Source organism: Tenrec ecaudatus, chromosome 1 (assembly GCF_050624435.1).
Source record: "Tenrec ecaudatus isolate mTenEca1 chromosome 1, mTenEca1.hap1, whole genome shotgun sequence".
NCBI classification, from domain to species: domain Eukaryota; kingdom Metazoa; phylum Chordata; class Mammalia; order Afrosoricida; family Tenrecidae; genus Tenrec; species Tenrec ecaudatus.
Window position 1 is genome coordinate 321,231,793 of NC_134530.1, and position 9,417 is coordinate 321,241,209.

General features: G+C 49.0%; 1 protein-coding gene across 1 annotated transcript in view; it reads right to left on the minus strand.

The window, feature by feature from the left end:
* RNF144B (ring finger protein 144B) overlaps positions 1 to 7,598 on the minus strand; it is a 72,098-nt gene extending 64,500 nt beyond the window's left edge. The window contains exon 1 of the mRNA XM_075533420.1: positions 7,117 to 7,598. The gene's annotated coding sequence lies outside the window, so the exon portion shown is untranslated. The remainder of the gene's footprint in view (positions 1 to 7,116) is intronic.
* Positions 7,599 to 9,417: the final 1,819 nt, after the last annotated feature.

Sequence of the window (9,417 nt, forward strand, 5' to 3'; positions counted from 1 at the left end):
CAAAGCATGTTTCACCATTGCAACACCGTCTTGTTTCATTAATACAACATCTGAATAGTTCGTCCCCTGCCTAAGAAGACAATGCACGGGGAAAAGGTAGTATTTCACTAGCATACTTACTCGATTGTTTTAGGAATTGTTATACCATTCTGGTGGGGGGGGGCACAATGCTTAAATTTTGAGATACATGGATCAAAGGCTAGCAGAGAGAACAAGAGAAATAGAAAGCTACGAAAACGAATCGGCCGGATATTACTGATTAATGTGGATTTTAAAGCCAGCTGACTGGTGCAGAGGGTCTTCATTCCAGACTGGGCGACAGAGGTGTAAGAGTTAACTCAAGAACCAGGGACAAAACAGAAAAGGAGACACATGGGATACTTTCAAAATAGTTAGCTGCCCACACAGGCTGAGCAGTAGTTGGGCTCAGAGGGGCACATGTAAGGCTAAGGCTGGGAGATGGCCAAAGGGGGGTTTTCAGAGGAGGGGTGTTGGGGGAGCTGAGGCTGAGGAGTAGCCTGTGTATGACAAGGACATATGCTCAGAAAGTCAATCCCCTGCTACCCCAGCAAGACACCAGCCTCGAAACAGTTCACCTCTGCCTGGTTAGGAACATCTCCCAGTACCCGCTAAAGAAGACATGTACAATTGTAACCAACTCCACTCAACACACACTTTAATAGTGTTGGCCTGGGCGTGAAGGATGTATTTTGTGACGATGCAGAAGCAATGAGTGCTCCATAGGGTGTCAAGTCCAGTCTGACGTCCTGACCACCCTCAGCCATTAGCCATGTGCTGCAGATCCATTCCAAATACAGCTAGGCTGGGTGACAGACCTGTGGGCTGCCCACAGTGGCGGGGGCCGTAAGTGCTGGTGTTAGGGAAGGCAGGGCTCATGGTAGAGCCCAGACTGCATCCGACCACTTGTCTGGCCCCTCCGGGACGCAATGACCCAATCAATGCATATCCAATGCCACCAGAAAGCGCCTGCTAAGCCACGATGCAAGAGGGCACAAGCAAATGGGAACACAATGCAGCCCCACGAGTAATCAGAGAAATGTAATTACTCGATTATATCCCCTATCTCTTTAACCATGTTTGAAAATCCTCAAGGCCAGTGAGTGAAAGAGGGCAGACAGTGCTAGTGCATCATCTATAAGACACTGTCATTTGTTTGTTTGGGTTGTTTTTTAAACATAGATTAGAAAACGTTCCCGAGCATAAACAGACCAAGGAATAATTAATCCTTAGATGGGATGTATTGGGGCTTTGGGCAGTAACTGTGTTGTCAACATTGGTATTGCAGTTCCTCCAGTGACACGGAAGAGCATTTCTGGAGAAACCAAGAAAATTAATTTTTTTTAATAAAGGAAAACGCTTCAGGATATCATCTCTTCATTTCAGTATTGCTACTCCCCATCTCCGGACTGTCTGATGTGGTAATGAGATGATAACTATCACCTGGAGACCATGACCCTTAAAGATGGAACCGATAAGTACATCGATGCTTATTAACACTCTTCTTCCAAAGGGCGACCAAAAGTCGGCGATTCAAATCCAGCAGCCGCTCCCCGGGAGAAAAGCGCGGTGAGTGGGCTTCCATAAAGACTTACAGACTTGGGAACCCGATGGCGCAGCTCTACTCTGCCCTACGGGGTCACCAGACGTCGGAACTGACTTTATGGTAGCAGGTGCCCTTTTGTGGGCAGCTAGGAAAGATACTCCATTGGGAAGAGCTGGTGGTGCACCCAGTCTTATTGCTCACCGACATGAGGTTATGAATGAAGCCATCGCGATGACCTTAATAAAATTCAATTTTCTAGGTATGTCAGAGTAAACGGTGCTCCACGGAGCTTTCCCCAGTGGGAAATTTATGGAGGTCAGTTCTGAGGCCTTTCTTTCAAGAGGCCTCCGCATGGACTTGAACCTCCAAGCCTCCTTTGGTAGCGCAAGTCACTAGCAGTTGTCACTCCCTAGGGACAGAAAGTATATTTCAGGGAGAACAATGGAAGCAGGTCGGGAATGTGCGTGGCATTGTGATGAGCCAACTCGGAACTCTGAAGCACATAGCTAGGGGTGGGAATAATAATACAACTTCACAGTAACTAGAAAAAGGAAAAACCAATCACCTCGGATAGCAAACCTTTTGTCAAGCATTTTGCTAAGTGCTATTTCTTTGCTCAAAAGAGAGCTTTCTCTTTTGATGTTTGCCCTTGCCTCCTTTCTTTCCCTGTCTCATCACTAGCACAAGGTAAGACTAAGGGGGTGAACATGTTCCCCGCTTTCCCCACGATACAAGCTCATGAAGGAAGGTAGGAGTGCCTATGGGACTCACAGCTCCCTGCTGCTTCCGGCATTGTGATGTTACATTCATCACGCCAGCTCCCATCTCACAGAGGCCTGGGGTGCCTGCCCACCCCATTTTTTTAATCAGTGGTTCCCTGCCTCCCACAATCATTCATACAGCTCCTGGAATAATTTTCTTCCCACCCCCCCCACCCCCCACCCCCGCCTGGCATCACAACAAAGCTAAGACGCAGGAAGGAATGCCACTTAAAGGCAGGTCAGACAATGATGTAATTAGCAGATCAAGAAGTGGTATTTTTAAAAACCCCACAGAGCAAGAGTTGGGCTGGTTTCTTAGTTCATGACATTACCCGGAAACGACAGCCACTAAAACACAATTACCTAAATCATTTTTTTCCCTCCACATGATTATAAACCTGTGTAAATATTACCATTTCCTAGGGAAAAAAGGTTAAATGTGTCATATAGAAATTTCAATTAGAAACAAATCTAAACCCATGCAAGTTAGGCACAGGGTGCACATTTCTGCCAAATCCATTTCTTTCAACAGGGCTCCACAGTGCAGGAAACACTGATTCTACACTTGCTATTTGCTGGGGTTGTAAAAGTGACTGAATCCAGCCCCTAATCATACAGGGGCAGACACGTTGTGGAGGTAGACTGTCAATAGACAGTCTCCGAGAATCATATTCAAGACAAGGTGAGGGTTCATACCATGAGCCACAAGATGAGAGGAGAGAAGTGGCATGTCTTGTTTGAACTTCCCCACTGAGACAAAAGTCTGGGACCCAAACTCATGACTGCGGAGAAATTAGAGACCCATCTGGTATGACTTTCAACATCTGTTCTCCGACCAGCCACGTGATCCGAAGCATCTCCCTCAGTGCCTCAGGGTAGGGTAGGTTTCACTGCGGTGGTTGTGCCTCGTTGCACGGAAAGCATTCTTTCACAGATGAGAAGTGCTAGCCCGTGTTGAAGAGGCCGTTACACCTCGGTTACTTTCAATAAGTTGAGTGTTTCCTTCTGTGGTTTGCCAGGTTGGGGTGACAGTCAGAACCAACTCAAAGGCAACTAACAACAACAACCCTGTACGATGTCGTTTGTTCGGAAGTACTCTCTCACCAAGTATTTACAAGTTGCACAAATCGAAAGAAAGGAACTAGTCCAAGACCTCCTACGACACCAAAACATGACCACCTCGTGAGTTGTTTGAGCTACTTCATGCGGAGCAGCTCTCCGAGACACAGACTTGTCAGGTGCCATCGAGTCACTTCCGACCCATCGCCATCCTGTACAGAAGGAAACGCTGCCGGGTCCTGCGCCAGCCTGGCGATTGTCTCCTTGTGTGAGCCACTGGTGCAGCCATTGTGTCGATCCATCTCCCTGATTTATCCTCCCCGCCCCATACCAAACCAGAACGTGGATTCCCCTCAGAAAGCAAGGACCAAAAAGACAATAGTCCACCTATGCTTGATACTGACAAACAAAATAGATTGAGACTTGCCACTCTCGTTCAAAGTCCTTTCCAAGTTTATGCAAATTCCTTCGAAGCACAGCCCGTAATGCGTGTGTGTCTTTTTTAACTTCTTCTTGGGAACTGGGTCAAGGTTTACAGAGCCAATCACCAGTGTTGCTGTCAACAATTCATGCACATTCCGTTTCTCTCAGGCATTCACATTCCTGCAATGCAGCACCACCCCTCCCATCTCCTTCCTGTGCTTAGTCCCTAAGCCTTTGTCCTTGGGTTCAATGCTGCCTCTTGAGCCCAAATGGTCTATTCTGATGCTATGTGCACATCAATGGTGTTATTATCCTGCTCACAGACCTGTCTGTTTGGCTGAAAACTTGATCCCAAAGGTGAGCTCAGTTCCAGCCCTGAAGATGGAAGACCATAGTCTCAGAGGGTCTACCAATCTCTCTCTGGCCAGTAAGGCTGGTGGGGAGAGACCATATCGTATCCATCGTGATCTCCCCAGCATCAGGCAGAAGCAGCCAGCGGTGGCTGTGGATGCAGCTGTGACACATGGTGACCACAGGTGTGCTGCAGTACCACTGGGCTCCATAGGGCTTTCCATGATTGATTTTTAGGAAAGAGAAGAGTCAGCCTTTCTTTTGAGGTGCGTCTCGGTGAACCTGAATCACCAACCTTTTGGTTAGCAGCCAAGAACAGTAGCCATTTTCACCACCCAAGATGCCTGGCAAATAGTAGCCCCCTGAGAGCACAAGAGTAAATTAAGTTTTCTGAATGTACATGGAGGAGAAAGGATGAAACGCATGGCTCTCATCTCATTCCTGCCTACTCATTCAGAAGTCGAGAGCACAATTTGCTCCAGCTGACGAGGGAGCTTCTATAAATCATGGCCAACAGGCCGACACAAATGTCCCAGTACTTGGAAGTAGCAGCTGCAAGACACCTAGACCCCAAAGCCCGAGCAGAAAGTATAGCTTCTGGGGCAGGCTGGCTCCATTCCACAGCCAAAATAAGCCACCATGAAAATTAGTTCTGTTCCAAAACTTGTCTGGACTTTGGTAATCCATCAACCTCTGGGTCCAGCATGATTTCTGACCTCTGCTGCCAAGCGCAGCTTTCAAACAAGACGGGCAGGTCACAAGTCAAGGCCACAGCTATCCTGGGAGCCGGGATTCCCAGAAGCACTACAGAGCAATATTGCTAAGCATCTAACCCAGCGGTTCTCAACCTGTGGGTCGCAACCCCTTTGGGGGTCGAACGACCCTTTCACGGAGGACACCCGATTCATAACAGCAGCAAAATTACAGTTATGAAATACCAGTGTAAATAATTTTATGGTTGAGGGTCACCACAACATGAGGAACTGTATTAAAGGGACGTGGCATTAGGAAGATTGAGAACCACTGCCTTAGAAGTATTCATACCATGGTGAGGCACATACTTTCCAGAAAACTAACTCGCCTTATTCTGTAGATAAACTAAGCCCCCCTCCCGGCCTCCACCTCCCCACCCCCTACACTACTTTCTTTCTTTCTAGAGAGAGCCCACACTTTTCCCTTTGCTGACAAATTTTGGCTCCTCAACCCCGGATCATAATTTAAAACCCCAAAACTGACTTTAAAAAAAACCCAACTATTTCTTAAGTTGACCTAGTTTGGAAGTCTGGATGCCTTTTAATTGCCAGTGAAATCAAGCCATTCACGAGAATGGGGCTTTTGAATGTGGAGAATGTTCTCCAGGCTAAGCACAGAGATATTTGGCATAAATGCCTGTAAATATTTGTAAAGCGCTGGGTAAATGGACAGGGTCTGACCACACTCAATCCTTCCCTTCCAGCACAGGAGTTATCTAAGGGGACTGGCATGGGTTTCTCATGGTGGGGGGTAGGGGTGGGGGATAAAATAGCAACCTGCTTCTGATGCTCGACATCTTTTTGACATTCGCTGCACTTAATGACCTTGTCATTTGTTGACTCACCCAGACAGTCAGAGAGACTTTGGGAAGGATTTGTTCTTTCCCTTTCACCTGGCTATATTTCTAAATTCATACTCACCAGGAAGAACCGAACACCGATCAGAGGTGTGTAAGGGCTGGAGGAAGGGGTCAGAGATGTTTCATAATTGTATTTCTTAAAACAATGCTCCAAATGGCTTTGTGGATCTACTACAGATTGGATTTTTTGAAAAGTTTGAGAAATACTTAAGGGAATGCTGGCTCCCCATGGGTAGTATCGGGGCAGAGAAGAAAGGGCCACGTAAGGAAAAGGAGGCCTCCAGAAGAACAATTGGATGTGGAAAAGGCTCAGGAAGCCACAGGCTTGTGCTAGGGAAATCCACAGCAGCCAAAGACTCTCATTAGCCAGCCACGCTGCTCAGACTGGCCGAGGTTCTTCTGCCTCTAACCCACACCCTCAAAACTGAGTCATTTTCAAGTTCACTTATTTTGCTTCTTAACCCAGCCACCCTACCCCCACCTCTGCACCCCAATGGGCTGTTTCAGGAATGTTAGCCATGTTGCGTTTTAATTCCCACCTCTCACTGTTCACAGCAGCAGCCAGAACTGCCAAAGGAGAAAAAGAGGGATAACCCTAAGAGGAAGAGCTGCTAATGTTTTGCTCCGTGCCTGCAGAAGGAAAGGCGAATGTGGCAGGCGGCGGTTGAAGCAGCAAGAAAGGGGGATTGGGTTCTGAGAATTGCTGACGTGGGAATCCCAGCGTGGGGAGCAGACAGCCCTGGGAAACCCTACAAGGTATAAGAAAAGCAAATGGTGCTCAGCAAGGGGTGAGCACAAGCCACCTTCAGCTGGCTGGAATGCACAGGCTTGTTCTGAATCAGTTTCATTTTAACTTAAACTTGAGCCTCGCAGTACAAGATCCGCGTTTGCCTCTGTTGTGTGAGCAATTATCTGAGAAACTAAGACCAGGATGTGTGGCCAGGATCCCACGGTTCATATAACATCTTATGTATAGCTATTGGTATGCAATTCCAAACAACAGAAGGTAAACACCCAAGATTATGTCAACTTTGGAGTGCTCCTAAAACATAGGAAGCTTTGATCTAACCTTAAATTGTATGGAGCATTCTGTAGAGACCGATTAAAATTTTTTTTTTTAATTTTTAACCCTTTACAAAAACACCTATTTTAGAAAGTTAACAGGTGTTTCAGGAAATGAGGATTCATTAAATTTGAGATTTCCCGGCCAGGGGAAACAGAGGGGAGTCCAGGGAGCTTTCAAAGCCCGGTGTCACAGTTCATTAGACTCCGGAGCCTTTCTCTTTTCTCAGTCACCACCCCTGGCTCTCCCCGCCTGCAGCATTTTCAAAGCTCGCTAAACCTACCTGGGCAGCAGGGCTGTGTAGCGAGCTGGCTCCCCGCGGCTGGACGTCTCAGGCGCCGCCCGCCCGCTCCTCTTCCGATGCTGCTACTCTGCGGAGGGGACCGGCTTCATCCCTGCCCTCTTCCACGGCGCCCTGCGGCTGACAGCTAGCCACTTTGCAGGGTTGCAACAGGGCTGGTGCTCCCAGACCGATTGGCCCCCAGGAGGAGCACGCGGCCCGTCGCCTCCCGGCCGAGCAGCCGCGGTGTCCGTGAACCTGGCAGAGCGCGCGCAAGGCTCCAAGCAGCCGAGCCGGAGCCCGCATGGACTTCAACAGGAAGCTCAGGCGCGGCACTTCCTACTTCCCAGCTGGGTCCCACTTCAGCTGCAGGTGATGAAGGTTTAACCCTGTCCCAACCCCCGGTGGCGGCTGCACATGGGTGCAAACCAGCTCTCCCACACCCTATCTGCTAGCCAGGATTTCTCCCTGGTTCTCCTGGTTCAAATCCACCGGCTGCTCCCCAGGAGACAGACATGGCAATATGCCCCGGGGAAAATTTTCGTCTTGGAAACCCTATGGGGCAGTTCTAGTCTGTTAGTTTTTTTTCCCAAATCATTTTATTAGGGGCTCCTACAACTCTTATCACAATCCATACATGCATCAATTATGTCAAGCACATCTGTATATATGTTGCCATCATAATTCTCAAAACACGTGCTTCCTACTTGAGCCCTTGGTATCGGCTCCTCATTTTTCCCCTCCCGCCCTGCTCCCCCCTCTCCCCTGAACCCTTGATAATTTATAAATTGTTATTATTTTGTCATACCATCTGACATCTCCCTCACCCACTTCTCCGCTATCCACCCCCAAGGGAGGAGGTTGTATGTAGACCTTGTCATCTGTTCCCCCCTTCTCCCTCACTCTCCCTCCACCCTTCCGATATGGCCACTCTCACCACTGGTCCTGAGGGGTTCAAATGATCGCAGCGTGTAGGAATCGGGGCCACACAATTCCAGGGACTGCAGCCCCTGGAGGCAGAGCTAGCTGGGTGTTGAGGCTGTAGCCCTTCATGCAGAGACCCAGAAAACGTCCACCTCTTGGCCTTCACAGTTTGCTGCTTCTCTGGCCGTGGTCTCCACCGGACACCCTTCCTCATTTTTCCGCACCCGCCTTACCAGCCCTTGACATTTCTTTCCAACAGCCCAGACTGCCTTTGCCACCTCGCTGGAAAACTGCTTTTATAGCAAACGCTTCCAATGCATGAGCTCACCGAGAACACTTGTACCTACTCTGTCCTTCAGCATCTCCTGATAAAACTGTCCTTCCAGCACATCACATCAGGGCGTTCTGCCTCACAAAAAGGCCCATCCTTATGGAGCAAAAATTGCTTCCGGCACTGGTAACCAAGGAGGTGAGACGCACAAAGCAGCTTGCTTTGCCATCCGCGAAAGAAAATGCAGGTCCCACGCAACAAGTGCCTTTTGGGCTTGTTAGTAAGCAAAATGGTGGCAGTTCCAATCTACCCAGTGGCACTGCGGAAGAAAGACCTGGTGCTCGGTGGGACTCTACGGGGACTGCAGGCCAAGAAAGGCGGAAGGAGCTCAGCTCCCTTCTGACACATGCGGTCACCATGAATTGGGAAAGACTGGAGAGCGCGCTTGGGTTTTGTGATGGCGGTGGTTGTGAAAGAAAACATGACAACATTATCTGCCTTCCTCACTCCAAAGCCTAGGCCACTTCGTCTGGTTGGAGTGTATACCCAGGTACACGCCTACTGACTCCCTCCACATCTACCTGTCATGCGTGTTCAGTCCCAAATCTGCAGCCACTGCTCCGCGACATCACTCTACTTCTGCCGCCACAGCCAGGAACGTGCTTCCTAAAAAGAAAGGAATCACAAGCCCTTTGTGAAAGGGCGCAGTGCGTGCCAGGGAAGTAGCAGCAGTAGGCACTGTTCCAAGCGACACATGAAAACGGCTTCTCAGCTCTCCGTGTTGGAGAAAACCTCTAGGTCAAAGCCAAGTGCTAAAAAACACAGTGTGTCTCTGTGTGTGGTGCTAGGGCAGGCCGGAGGACCAGCCCACTCACGGGGACAAGAGGAGGCGGGTAAAAGCAATAAGACAGCAAAAGAGCACCCAGTGGGGGCCTGAAATAACAGAACCAATGGCTATCAGAGCTCAGAACGCCCTCCTAGCTCTTTTAGGCGTTAGGGGAAGCCATGCTGTGGACCGTGAGGTGGCAAGTTAGCAGTGGCCTAGGAAATGTACTTCAAACAATTATCCTGTCCTGCTGGCGGTTTTGAAGTGCCGACCATGGGGACTA